The sequence below is a fragment of the Marmota marmota genome, unplaced genomic scaffold (genome assembly GCF_001458135.2).
Source record: "Marmota marmota marmota unplaced genomic scaffold, marMar, whole genome shotgun sequence".
Taxonomy (NCBI): domain Eukaryota; kingdom Metazoa; phylum Chordata; class Mammalia; order Rodentia; family Sciuridae; genus Marmota; species Marmota marmota.
Window position 1 is genome coordinate 255,300 of NW_026000076.1, and position 14,464 is coordinate 269,763.

Consider the following 14,464-nt stretch of genomic DNA (forward strand, 5'->3'; position numbering starts at 1 on the left):
GGTAGAGAGAGAGGAGGGGAGGGGAGGGGAGAGGTGGGGAGGGGGGAGGGTGGAGGATGGGAAAGGCAGCGGAGCACAACAGACACTAGGATGGCAATTTGTAAATCAATGGATGTGTAACTGATGTGATTCTGCAATCTGTGTATGGGGTGAAGGTGGGAGTTCATAACCCACTTGAATCAAAGTGTCAAATATGATATGTCAAGAAATTTGTAATGTTTTGAACAACCCACAATAAAAATTAAAAAAATTAAAAAATAAAAAAAAATAAAAAAAGAAATGCCTTTGATTTATGGGTGTTGATTTTGTATCCTGCTACTTTTCTAAATTCATCTACTAGTTCTAGAAGTTTTCTGGTGGAATCTTTTGGGTTTTGTAGATATAGAATCCTATTGTTAGCAAATAGTGCTAATTTGAGTTCTTCTTTACCTATTTGTATCCCTTTAATTTCTTTCGTCAGTCTAATTGCTCTGGCCAGTGTTTCAAGATTTATGTCAAACAGAAGTGGTGAAAGAGGGCATCCCTGTCTTGTTCCAGTTTTTAGAGAATGTTTTCAATTTTTCTTCATTTAGAATGATGTTGTCCCAAATAATTTTGGTAAATACCTCCTTCTCTCCTTTGTGAATTGGTTGGATTTACTGACCTACTTCTAAAGAATGGAGAAAAATGGTAACTTTATAGAGGAATAAATCTGGCAAACACTACCTTAATGGTATGCCAAGGTTAACATCACCAGTGATATTGCATGCATATTATGTTCCTATGTGTGGGAAAATAAGGACATTTCACCTCAGTGACATTCTTTCCAAAAATCTGTTGCCTCAGTCTAATCATGAGAAAAACATCAGTTAAAACCAACTCTAAGGACACTTGACAAAATATGTAATCATTATTCCTTTAAAACTGTCAAGGTCATGAAAAACAAGGGAAGACTGAGAAACAGTCATAGACCAGGAAACACAAAGGTGACATGATAACGAAGCAAAATGTAGTACTAAAAGTGGATTTTCAGCCTCAACTGTTGTGGTGCTGCAGCAGAAGCCCAGCCACCTGCCAGTGACTTCTTTCTGGGTTCTTGCTTCACAAATTCAAAGAATGAAATCAATCAATGAGGAGGAGTGAGTTTAAAAGAATAGGATTTATTCAAGTGAGAAGCAGAGACAGATTTCTTGCAGGGTGAGGGGGGATATGATAGGGGACTAGTTAGGGACTTATGTAACTATTGGTTATTTATGCTAATCAGGTATTGGAAAAGTGTTAAGGCTGTTGTTTAGCATTTGAGCCTGTGGCCTTTACTCAGATTTGTCCCACCTCCCTTTTCCTGCTGCCTGAGACAAAGGAGTTGGCTGGAATGTTTGGAATATTTCTACAGGTTAATTTCATGGAGTAGCCTGTTCATTTAGAAAAGCCTCTTTTTTTAAGGCGGGAAGGGGCATTTCCTTAACCATGTTTTACTATCTATCCTATCTAATTCAGAGTGCTGGATTGCATACAGGAATAGAAATGGAACACTAATGGAAAGTGAATTAAATTTCAAAAAAAGTCAGGAGCTTATTTCATAACAATGTACCAATGTTGGCTTCTTGTGGTTGACAAATGTACCATTGAACTATAACATAATGGAGTTAGAAGAAACTAAAATTGTATAAGAAGTATATGAGAACCCTTACTACCTTCACAACTCTGTAAGCCTAAAATTATTAAAAGATTAAAGTTTATTTGAAACTGGACTCTGACATTAAGATACTAATCAGTTAGTTAATTCATTCAACAAATAGGTACTAAAAAGCCAAGCTCTAGTCATTGTTTAGTAGTCATAAATAAGTCCTCTAGAGCTTAGAGTTTAGTGGTGGGTGCAGACACAGGGCAGGCTGTGTGTGTGTGGCTCAGTGGTAGAGTACTTGTAGTTAAAAAAAAAAATTGATAAGTACTTTCATAAGTGCCAGAGGATTAAAACATGTTTTTACCAGGGCTGGGATTGTGGCTCAGTGGTAGCACCCTTGCCTAGCGTGTATAAGGCACTGGGTTCGATCTCAGCACCACATAAAAATAAATAAAAGTATTGTGTCCGTCTACAACTAAAAAAATAAAAAAAAAAACCCACCGTGTTTTTACCACCTACATTGAAGTTAGTAAATATGGCATTTTAACTAGATCCTGAAGCATAGTAAACACCTTAATATAAAACAAAACAAAACAAACAAACAAACAAAAAACCTTCTATTGAGAATTTTTCAAATTAGATAATCCCTAAATGTTAAAACTATTTGCTGGGTATTTTTTTATTTTATTTTATTTTTAGACTTTTATTAAAGAAATCTGGCACTTTTTTTTTTTTTTTTTTTTGGTTAGCTGATGATCCTTTGTCAACCAATGAATTATTCCCTTACAAAGTGGTTTTTCTTTTCTTCTTTTTTAATATAAAAAGTGAAGTTCAAGTATAAAATCCTTAAAATAGCTTTCAATTAGAAAAAAGTTAATTAGCTCTGTCAAATATGTGGTATTTTCTTGGCCTGTTTATTAGACCGTAAAGAAGGTTTATTTACTGACCACATAAAATTAAACATAACATTTTCCTTTTATCACCAAGTTTCCTGTTTGTTCAGTTTATTTCAAATAGAGCATATCCCAAAGAAGGAAGACATCCCCCTGGTGAAGAGGAAAGAGAACATATTCCCTAAGGCAAACAGTGCTTCTCAAAAGAATGCCTTCAAAAGAAGGCTAGGCCTGAAATGCAGCCCCCTAAATCACAAACCCTGTATTTCCCCAGGCTGGTCAGTTTACCTTAGCTCTCAAAAAATTTAGGAATGGGTGTCTTAAAAGAAAACACCTTTTGTGGACCTGTGATTTCTCACTATAGAGAAATCCATCTCTGTTTATAAAGAACTTGTGGGGTTAAAAATTAGAACTCATTTGGGAATGCTGGGTGGTAGACATTCTCTGTCTCTTGCTGAGAAGTAATGTCATAAGGGATTTATTTCTGAGGCTGCATATGGAGATGGCTTCTTTGAAGGTACTAAATTGTATGTACTTCAAGTGGAGAGGTGAGGGTGGGGTCAATGTAGGACACCATGACTGTTCCCAAAATTTGTTCCAATGATTACAGAGAAAGTACAGAGCCACAATTGGGAATCTAAAGCAGAATGAAATGTCAAGAGGAAGAAATTTCTGACAATGCTTTGGGGAAAGAGTTAAGTGAGAAAGCTCCCCTATTCCTCTGAAGGGAAAGAGAGAGTAAAAAAGGTCTTATTAAGGGGGTAGATAGAACACAAAAACCAAAATGAGATGAAATCAAATCAAATCAAACCAGATTACTTTTAGTGGAAGCAAGCCTAATATCACACTTCAATAATTGTGTCTTTATTAGGAATTTTTTCTTTCACCAGCCTCCTATTTTACCTCTCTGCCGCTAATTTCTACATCCTTTATTTTGCAAACCACTTTCTGAGTGGTTTTCCTAAAACATTTTAGTGACAATATGACCTTCATGATCAAAAACTTTCAATAACTCCTCACTGTCTTGAGAAGAAAATTCAAGCATTTCAATTTTGGTTTCAAGTCTGTAGATGATTAGCCAAATCTCAAGACTTTCCTGGGTATTGTTTTTCCTTATCTATAAAATGACATCAATATATAAAATTTATAGATTATCTCAGCAGCCTAAGGAAGATATATCTAAATAATTTTTAAATGGTTAAAAAATACCACTTTACTATATCAATCAATCATCTATTATTTTCTATTATCTATTCTATCTGTCCTATCATCATTATCCATTTCCCATTGGTAATAGTACTTAGGGTGGATGTGAATATAGGCTGTGAATTTTTTCAGGTTCCAATGTTGTATTGATTATCTATATGCATGGTTTTGATTTTAGTTACCTTGATTGAAACATGCTGAAAAAGTAATATAATCTATAAAAGAAAAAATTCACACCTTTACTGCTTTCTAGGCCTTAGACTAATCCTGGTAATATTATAATAACAGAAAGGTTTTTTTTGGGGGGGGGTGGGTGGGTTTCTATATATTTTCAGGAGATTCAGTAAATAACTGGTCTAATTTAATCTCAGTCTTAAAAAATTTCTTGAGAAAATTAGCAATAACATCCGCTTCCAGTGTGGTTAATTATAAAACATTTAATTTCTAATGAGGTTTTTACTTCCTGACTCTGTTTACCGTACAGTTTCAACATCCTTCTATTGATATGAAATGTGTGGAAACATCAATTTTTTTCCTATTCTTTTAATCTTGATTCTGGAAGCTCTGGTAGAATAGTTAAGAGATACTTAACAGTGGCTAGGGGAAGTCTTTTATTCTCTTTTAGTTTTGAGGGCACACAAATTAACTTGTTTCCTCTACTGAGCTGGGAATTCAGAAAAAAGAACCTGTTGGAAATATAAACATTCCTGTCCTTCCGGACTCTAACATTCCATTAGAAAATTTTATACCTTATATAACTTTTATTAATAGGAGAGCGGAAGTAGTGTTTACTGAGGATGTTTGTTAATGTATAACTGGAAAACAATGTATGATCACTTAACAACTCATATGATGAACTATATAACCATCACTGTCTGAAGAAATTTAAGTTTTAGCTCAGGTTACCATCAAAAAAAGAATATCAATATTTGTTGAACATCTACAAAGTGTCAGGCATTATGTAAGGCTTTTTTTTTTTGCATTTCATTTTATTTAATTCTTAGTGCAGCTCTGTTGCTGGACACTATTATTATTTTTTTAAAAAATCTGAATTATTAGGGATAAGGAAGTGAGGCTTAAGGGATTTTTGTACTGTGTTTAAGGTCACACATCTAGTAATTATAGGCCTTAGTTTTGAAACTGTTTTGTTTGATGCAAGAATCTATACAATTTCCACTAAAGCACACTGTCTTCATAGTTTTATATCATTAAATGTCTGGTTTCCTGGTTTATTGGACTAGTTTAATAACAGCTAGCACTTCATTAGGGGGTTCTTCTTCCTGTTCAGGAGGATGTAAGCCACCTAAGAAATTAAAGTCTAGAATAATTAGTGAAGAACAAAAGACAAAGTTGGAAAATTAGTTTCAAAGGATGGAGCACCTGATAGGTCCAGTCCACACAGGAGTTGGAGCTAGACAACTAGAAAATGGCTCCCGGTGTTTATTTAAGCATACTTTTTAAAGGCAGGGATAAGGTTTCAGGGGTGGAATTTTGCTTCATGGTGTCTTAAAGTCAGCAGGGTGATTGGCATCTTGGAAGATCATACCCTTCTCTGAGAGGCTGTGTGGCTGGTTGGTTGTAGCAGGTCACCCCATCTCTGGTGCTGTGTGGGACCAGGCAGAGCTTGAATAGGGCTCACAATGTGTCTGGGCAGTCTTAGACAGAGTAAATGTCCACTGGAAGTTCACAGACACCAGATTCTCCTATTCACTAGGCTGCGAAGACCATGTAGTCCACATACAGCCCATGGATGGCTCTCGACAGTGATCTGTTTGGCAAGAATAAATGGGCAGATAGATTCCCATTGAAAAGTATGCTTGTACTTGCAGAGAATGTGTAATTATTAAAAGAAAAGTCATAAATTTTATAGTTATATTCTCAGATTTTTTTTCTTTAAACAACCCAAGACAATATATGAAGATATCTGTGTGCTAAGAGCATAAATTGATGGAGACCAAATGGCTTTGTACAGTTAACCCATCGCTCTCTGCCTCTAACTTCTCTCAAACTTTTAGATTTATGAGGGCATAAAGGTCAGACTGCTGTCTTATTAAATTCTTCTTTTAATGAGAATATGTTAGATGCAAATGAGCAAAATGCTAAAGCTTCATACAGAGTATCTCTGGGTTTTATAATCCTGCTTCAGAAGGGTGGGTCTGTAGAATATAAAGTGAAGGAAAAAGAGCATGCATAATCATATCTATGTAATATGATTGTAACTTTGCAATACATAATACATAATACTATATATATATATATATATATATATATATATATATATATATCTACATATGAAAGACCTGAAATAAATATGCTAACATGCCACTTATATGGTCATCAGGTAACAAGCTCTTAGGGCAATTTCTTCCATTTAAAAAAACAATTTCCCCTGCATTTTCAAAATAAAAATATGTTCCTCTTATAATCAGAAGAAGGCAATGCATTTCATCCATATTTTAAAAAGACACATTCTTTCTTTTGAAAGCAGTTCTGATGGGTGTGAGGGTGAGAATATTCTCAAACGGAAACAATTTTGTTTGTAAGGGAATTCAGTTTTAAAGTGGAAGAAGGCATTTGTGTCTCTGATGCCATGGCAACCAGAAGGAAAACTGCAAAGTCCAACAATAGCATGAAAATGTGCCTCAAGAGTGGGTAAGAAGGAGGCAACCTTGGACTTCTTTTTTTCCCACTTCCCCTAGAACAGAAGGTCGCATTGTGTTTTTCTTGCTGACTCCATTGCTTCCCAGCCAGGCTGCTGAGATAGGAAAGAGCAAGCAGTAATAACAACAACCTTTTCCTTAGAAGGTTTTGAGAGAAAAATCTCAGTTTCTTTGAGTTCCTCTGCTTTCCCTTCCCCTTGACATGTTCAAATTCAGTCATTTTTTATTAGGAAGCTCTTAATCTCCTATACATTTTCTTCCCAGGATCCCCAGAACTTGTTCAGCATACTTGAAGCTGTAGGGCTGCATTGATTTCAGCTCTGTGGTCTTTGTTCCCTTCACACCCAAAGAAGGACTCCTCCTATGAATGCTTTCTCTGACCTCAAACCTCAATGTTTCTTTTTGTCTTTGATAACTCAGCTATTGGGTATCCTCTTTACGTTAGAATATTTTTTTCAAACTTAATTTTATTCTTTAGGTAAACTAAATTCCCTCAATGCACTGAAGATTGGTAAGGGTCCTCACTTTGGTAACAGAAATTCAAATATTGCGATGATAAAGGCTGCCAAGGGCCTTCTCAGATAAGTAGTAAGGATGCAAAACTTTCTCCTGCCTTCTAGCTTGACAGCAGTGTCAAGATAGCAAAGATTATTGACCTTGGTGCTAGTTTTATTTTATGATTCTGTATGTTTATACTTAAAAACTTTAGTCATCTTAAAAGCCACCAACAATCTGAGCAAGTGGCTTTTAGTTCTGTACTTCAAACCAATTGTGAGCCCTGCTTTTTAACTAACACGAAGAAAAGAAATTGGGACAGAGGGTCTTCAAGGTAACCAGAAAAATAGTTTTAAATAATTGCTTGTCCTCAGTTTGGAAGCTAGAGGTATAGTCTGCAGAATGGAAGGCCCTGTGTGTGATGCCAGGTCATGGCCCTGTGTGACCCTCTGCCATTGGGAATCATAAGAGAGTTGTGCAGCTGCCTAGTCTCTATCTGGCCTGGGAGGCTGATTATTTCAGGAAACTGGCAGTGATGGTGTCATTCCTAGGACTGTGATTGAACCAAAAAGAATGCAGACTTAAGAGCCATGAGAAAGTTAAGTATGGAGGATGTAGGGCTCATCACGTTTATCTTTCTTTTCTGAGAACCTGTCCATAAATGTTGCCTTAAACAGAATGTACTAAATTTCAGCTGCTGCTCAGAACTATTGGTTGTATGGCTGGTAAAAAAAAATTGACTTCACTTCTTTAATGACTTTTTGAAGCCTGCATGAAGTTTCATTTGTCTTGAACTGGCTCTTGTCAAAAACTTACTTTCCACAGATATAGGATATAATAATGAACTAGTTTCTTAACATACTACCACTTAGGGTCGAGTAGAAAAACAAAATAGTTAATAAGTCAAATTCAGCTAAAAAATGTTGGAGGCTATTTCAGTCCTGAGACAGTTACCATTCTGGTCCAGAAGAGCTTGATGTAGAAGTATCTTAATAAGGGTGCCCATTTATATGGTATTATAGGATGTATGAAAATCTTGCTCACATAACTATCTTATCTGGCCCTCAGTGGAAGTAAAGATCTAAGTATGCAGATTGGTGTCAGTTATGAACAGCTTCAGGCAGGTTCAAGAGTTTTCTTACTGTATCCCTCTAGCAAACTTGGAGGGTACTGGAGCCTTGGTGAAAGCACATTCTGCAGCTGAAGTGCAATGTTGCACATCTGTAGGGCTGAGAGTATTGATAGTAGGTGCTTAGGTGGGAAACACCATTCCTGTGTGCCTGAACAAATTGTGATCTAGATAGAGTGTAGCCCTTTCAAGTCTGATGGCCATGTTTGTGAACTGCCCAAGTTTAAATGAATTTAGATTAACCCATGATTTAATCAGAATGGTGCCGGATTTCATATGTTGTAATGAGAACCATTTAACAAGCTATGTTCTTCTTGTTGATAAGAAACAGAAAATAGGAAGATGCTATGCAAGAGAGTATAAGAGAGTGGTGATCTGAAACTGAAATAATTTCATTTGCTAAAGTGACCTGGGCATGGACATTTTTTCATAATGCATGTATGCACTTAGTAGTGATTGGCACTTTATAGGTTCTCAGTAAATATTAAAAGGTAAAGTAACAAAAACAATAGGTTATTCATGGCCCTGTAATTATTATTTTTCTTTCACTAGCCTTGAGTACTGATTCCTATATTGCTTTTGGCTGCCATGTTATTCTGTGAACTTGGTTCTTGACATATTAGGTATGCATTAATATCTGTTGAATGGATAAATGAAAGAAAGCAAGCTAGCAGTGCTACTCTGTACTTACTTCAGAGGCAATGATAAAATTGTTTATGCCAGAGCAATTAAAAAAGATTCACATTTCTTAGCATCAAAGTTTTCATTATAATAATAACAGTGGTGTTGGTCAAACAATTTTATATTAAAATAACCAGTATGAATTTAATTTTTCTCTTGGTAGATTTTACTACATAGAACTTAAAAAGTTGGAAGCTTAAAAAGACATTTTATTTGAATATTTAAGTATTGGTAGACCTCTTTGGTCCACTTTTTATAGTGAACTTGAATTTTGATCCAAAATTTCACTCACATGTGAAAAAAATTTTCACTTAAGTTTTCTGAGAACAGAATTTTTATGTGGCCAGGAATTTAGGTGTCACTAGGAGTTGAAAACAAAATCTTCATCAGTTGCTATCTCTTTCCACCTAATTTCTAAATTTAAGTCTAACTGTGGGTGATATTTTGGAAGCAAGAGGCCAAGTGAGGTAGAGTTAATTCTAGTCTGGACATGTGAGCATCTTCTGGGCAACTTTGTGTCCATCTGATCCCTGGTCATGGATCCACACACACGGCGCCATCTTGCCATCCTAACTCTCGTGCCTTTTATGTCTCTATCTTTCTCCATTACTTAGATGTTCTTTTTGAATATAAAAGTAAAACTTGGCTCTTCCTATACCTCATTAGGATTCAAAAAATTCTGCCACTCCCTTTTGCACACCCATACAAATATTTTTTTTTTTCACAGTAACATTACTAGGTTGGTAACAGACACTCTTCAGGTCTTTCTGCTTCTGCAGGATATTCCCTCTCCACAAAGAAAGTAATCTGCTTTTCAATTCCCCAACCAATCTGAGGTTTTGTGAATTCCCCTGTCAATGCAAAGAACTCAACTAAGGGAGGACAGAGAATAGTTTTCTTCTAAGCCACACTACATTTCCTCTGCATTCTCTTCAAATCTTCCTCCCTGACCAATTCTGGGTATGAAAATGTATCTAGTCTGTGGTTTGAGATAAAGGAATAGAGTGGATTTCTGACTATGGAAGTTTTTTAATTATGCTGAATTTCCCAAAACTTTCTGTGGTATTCTGAGTTCCAAGAATCTTAGGGTATAACATCAAGGACAAGATTCTGATTCTCAAGATCTTTATGTGTACAATGCTGACAACTCTTCAGGCTTTACTAGATTTGACTGGGTCCGTGAACACTATTTGATAACAAATACATATTGTATGCCATGGGCCTATATTAGGTTACTACTAGGAAATAAAAAGAGAAATAGGATAAGGCTAAACTAAAGAAATAAAGTCTTTGGTGATTGTGTGGAGGTGAGTTCAATAATTACAATATTGAGCATGGTCTATGTATGAAGAACTGTACTAGTTCCTGGCAGTGTAGCAATGATCAAGAGAAGTACTTAATGATGATAGAATGTGGTTTAGAGTTTGAGTTCTGAGTTTGAGCTCTGGAAGCAGATGTCTGGAATAAAGAATGCTTTTTTGGTGATTTTATCTTCTATGAGCCTACACAGGCAATGGAAAAATAATGATAATAAATAATAATGATACTTCTCATTTCATGAGATTATTGAGGATTAATTGAGAAAATATGCATGAAATACTAAGCACAGCATGCAGTGCATAGTAAGCATTCAATAAATCTTGGTTATAGTAACAGCTCATCTTTTCCAATCTCCTAGTGTACCTCTTTGTAAAATTTAAAGAATTGGGTTACCCAAACCCCCTTGCATGTAGTGGTCCATATATAATTTAGAGCTCACTTATCAGATGGATTTGTTTGAGGTTTGACTTTGAGTGAAGCCACAAGCCATCCATTTCATGGCAGTGTATGGTGAACTTGTCCTCTGTTACTTTAGCTAAACTTGGACTATGTTTCAGAGTTCCCTTCATTGTATAATTCTGGGTTTGACTGTGGGGTCTTGCAGGAGATTCAGAGGGTGGAAGCAGTGGTCTTATTCTTTTTATGCTTTGCAGGTCTATGTAGGTCACCAGGCACTGTTGTAGCTCATGCATGTCATGTCTTCTGGTTCACCTGGTTGGTGTGGGGCATCAGCCAAGCCCACAGAGCTTCCACCCTCTACTAGATCCTTCCTTTCATCTCTCCAATTTATGGGCCAGGTTTTCACATAAGTGCATGACAGTCGGTACCAGTTTCTCCTGTAGGAACTCTATTGTTGAAGTTGGAGGCTCAGAAGCAGTAAGAGAAGCTTCTGGTTTTCTTGTGGGCTCTCACTCATCCATGCAGGCCCCAGGTTGTCCTTATTCTCTCCTGCTTGACTTCTATCTTTCCTTCCCAATGGTGTCTCCTGCTGGCCTCAGAAGCTAACATCAGGCACGGAAGAAATAGTTGTAAATAAATCATTTAACCACTCATATAATTATGTAAGGCCAAAGCCCACAATAAATTCCATATTTTTTATCTTTTCTAGTGGCTATTTCTCTGACTCAACTTGGAATGAGACAGAGGAATGTAGTCAGTGGTCAGCTACTTCCAGTGGAAGAGGCAGAGTGATCTTGAGAGTCTGGGTGCTTCCCCAAAGCTTAGAACTTATTGGCTTTTGGTAATTTGATGAGCTCCTGCTACCTGCTGATAAACCCTTTTATTCTTTACCTAGTCAAGGTGTTTTTTTATTGTCTGAACCTTCCTCACACCAAACCACATAGCCCATGCTAATCCAGATTTCTTCAGGAATGGGAATTCCAAGAGACCTAGTTCAAGTTTAGCCAAGTTAACAGAGTACAACTTTAACTGGGCTTGTGATGAAGAAATCATTATTGCTCATTTAGTCATGGTTTCTGACCTCATTAAGTGTATGGCCTCTCCAGAGAGAAGAATATCCAAGTTCGATGTGTTCTTTTCCTTCCATTGAAAAGATTTCCTTTGATACTTTTCTCAGTTCTTAGGAGGGAAATAGTAGTGTTTTCCTTTTATTACATCAAAGAAAACTGGAGCTGAGAGCATCTTGCTAAAATTCACATGTAAGGTTGGTGTGAGAGCTGCCTTTCTGTAAGATAGCTCCAGGATTTGGGGAACCACCAAGAAGATGCTGGGAAATATTTTCTTGCTAAACATCATAGGGAAATAAAATATCAAGTTTGGAATCATTAAAAAGTTAAGAAAGAAAAGATTAATAAATAGAAAAAAAATCCTATTTAAAAAAGTCCTGGCACCCCATCTATCTAAATAGATATAGTTTTTGTATCATAAGAAGTCACAAACACTGTGTGCCTCATATCTGTGGTCTATTTTTGCTTTTCCAAATATAGCTCAATGTTATTAATACAGGAGTATTATGATGAAACTTACAAATTGAATTACTCAGACTAAATTATAAACACTATATTGAGTTTATGTTATTGTCATTTAAAAATTCTAAAAGTTTTATTAACATTTTACATTTAATATTTTTCATCTAGCAGATTTCAGGATTTAAGTCCATTCTGTAAATAATAGTATAATCAGGCTTCCCTTAAATCTTTGTTCGGTGATGCAAGTTGTTCCTTCCTCTGTTTTACATTACCCAGTGATATTAAAACACTGATGAGAATGGAGCCTACAGAAAACATGTGTAGGCTTGTTCTCCTGAATCCTAGAGCTGTGGGACTCTGGGTTTAGTCCTTATTTCTTTCTCATGCTCCTATGAAATTCCCTAAATATCTAAGCCTGGTTAGCACTGATGCCTAGTACATACTCTTTATTTCAGAATCTGAGCTGCTATTTGCCAGCATAGAAATAGTGAAATAGTGAAGAAGTTGACATCATAATGAACTGGTGGGGCTGGCTTGCAGGATGAGGTGCTCCTCTGAGAAGAACTAGTCCTAGGGTGCTTTGAAGTCTCTTCGCATACTGTTTCAAGATGAAATATTCAGATCCAACAGAGATTTGAGTACTTATTATACATTAATCCTGTGCTACATATTTGAATGCTATGCAATTTAATCTTTACAACAATCCTGGGAGATTAGGGTTATGATGCATTATCATCTCTGCTTCATAGAGGAGGAAATTCATGCTCAGAGATGTTAAGAACTTGTTAGAGGTTGCATGTTAAAAAACAATGGAATTTGGATGTCCAAACTGGTCCTTTATATGCTGATGCTTTTGAGAGAAAATGGAAGCATCTTAAGCCCTCTTATCTACCTTTCAGCCACATAGATTTTTTTTTTATCAGATGCATGATTTTGTGGATTTTGAGGTGGGAAAAAAACACTGGTTACTGGGATAGACATAACAAATCAAATGACCTTTTAACGAGGACCTTTTAAAGACTTCTCAGGTTAAAATAATAATAGCCACAACACACAATAAAGAATTACATATCAGTTATCAGGACCAAATACTTCAAATCTGGTTTCTGTTTCTTGTTTAGGAAAGTCAGGAAGGTATCTGGGAGAATACATAGTAAATGTGGGGGGATATTTTCTTATTAAAAAAAAAAGCTGGGAGTAAGGAACATATTAGATGCCCCAGAGGTATCTGTTGACTAAATGAACTAGAACTAAAACTACTGTATTTCTTTCACTGATGTCTTCTCTCAACCACCTTATCTCAAGAACTCTCTAAATAATGGTTCAGCATATAAAAGTTTTAGCATATACTTCTTTAGATGCATAAAATGTTTTGTAGAATTTGTTCTGCAAGTGCTTCAGATATGCACAAAAATGCTCTTTATTTGTAGGTGAGGTGCAGGATTCTATTTGTATATTTTAGATTAAGCTTGTCAGTTATGTTTTCTGAATTTTCTGTGATGATTAATTTTAGGTGTCAATTTAACTCTACTGGATTAGGGAATACTTAGACAGCTGGTAAAGCATGACGTTTGGGTGTGTCCATGAATGTGCTTCTGGAAAAGATTGAAGTCAGTCAGTGAACCAAGTGGGGAAGATCTGCTTTCGGTGTGGGTGGGTCCTATCTGCTCAAGGCCCAGATTGAAAGAAAAGGCAGAGGAAGAAAAAAATTCTCTTTTTCTTTCTCCTGCAACCTGGACACCCTTCTCCTGCCACTGGAGATGGGAAATCCAGGCTCCTAGTCTTTGGACTCCAGGACTTATGCACTCCACCCAGGAGTTCTTAGGCCTTTGGTTTTGGACTGTTAGTTACACAATTTGGCTTTCCTTGTTCTATGTTTTCTGGGCTTGAACTGAGCCATTCTATGGACATCCAGGGTCTCCACCTTACAGATGGCCTTTTATAAGACTTGCCTGCTTCAGTAATCATGTGAGCCAAGTCCCCAAACAAATCCCCACTCATATACTTATCCATATATCTCTATGTATCTTACTGGTTCTGTCTTTCTGGAGAACCTTCACTAATACATTTTCTAAATTTTTTTTTCTGCTTGTTGTATTTTTGATAGACACATTTTAAAATTTCCCTCTATCATTGTTCTGTCTACTTATTATTCTGTTAGTTTAGATTTGAAGCCAGATTATTAGATGTATACATGTTTATTATTATAACTTTTTAGGGGATGTTACTGCTTATTATTTATTTCCCACAATTTCTTTGTCAATTTTTTTCTTCTAAAACATTTTCTTGTTTGAAACATGAGCTTTATTTTGATTAATATTACTATGTACATCTTTTCTAGACCATTCCCCTAACTTTCTGTATACTTTAATTTTAATATGTTCCCTTTAAACTGTTTTATTTTTCTTGATAATAACTATTATTTAATGTTTGATTTAATCTGCTTATGTTTATTATGATTATTGATACATTTGAACTTGTTTCTACTATCTTGTTTGTTTTCTGGTTATTGTCTTTTTCTCTGCTTCTTTTTTCTTCCTTTTTACTCA

At 35.9% G+C, this 14,464-nt stretch overlaps 1 long non-coding RNA gene across 4 annotated transcripts in view; it reads right to left on the minus strand.

Moving 5' to 3' along the window:
- The window catches only part of LOC125620109, a 75,944-nt gene that overhangs the window by 21,687 nt on the left and 39,793 nt on the right, over positions 1 to 14,464 (minus strand). The window contains exon 4 of one of the 4 annotated variants that reach the window (XR_007351684.1): positions 4,016 to 5,470. The exons of 2 other annotated variants lie outside the window; for them this stretch is intronic. This is a non-coding gene — a long non-coding RNA (uncharacterized LOC125620109). One more of the 4 variants, XR_007351685.1, reaches the window with a different exon arrangement.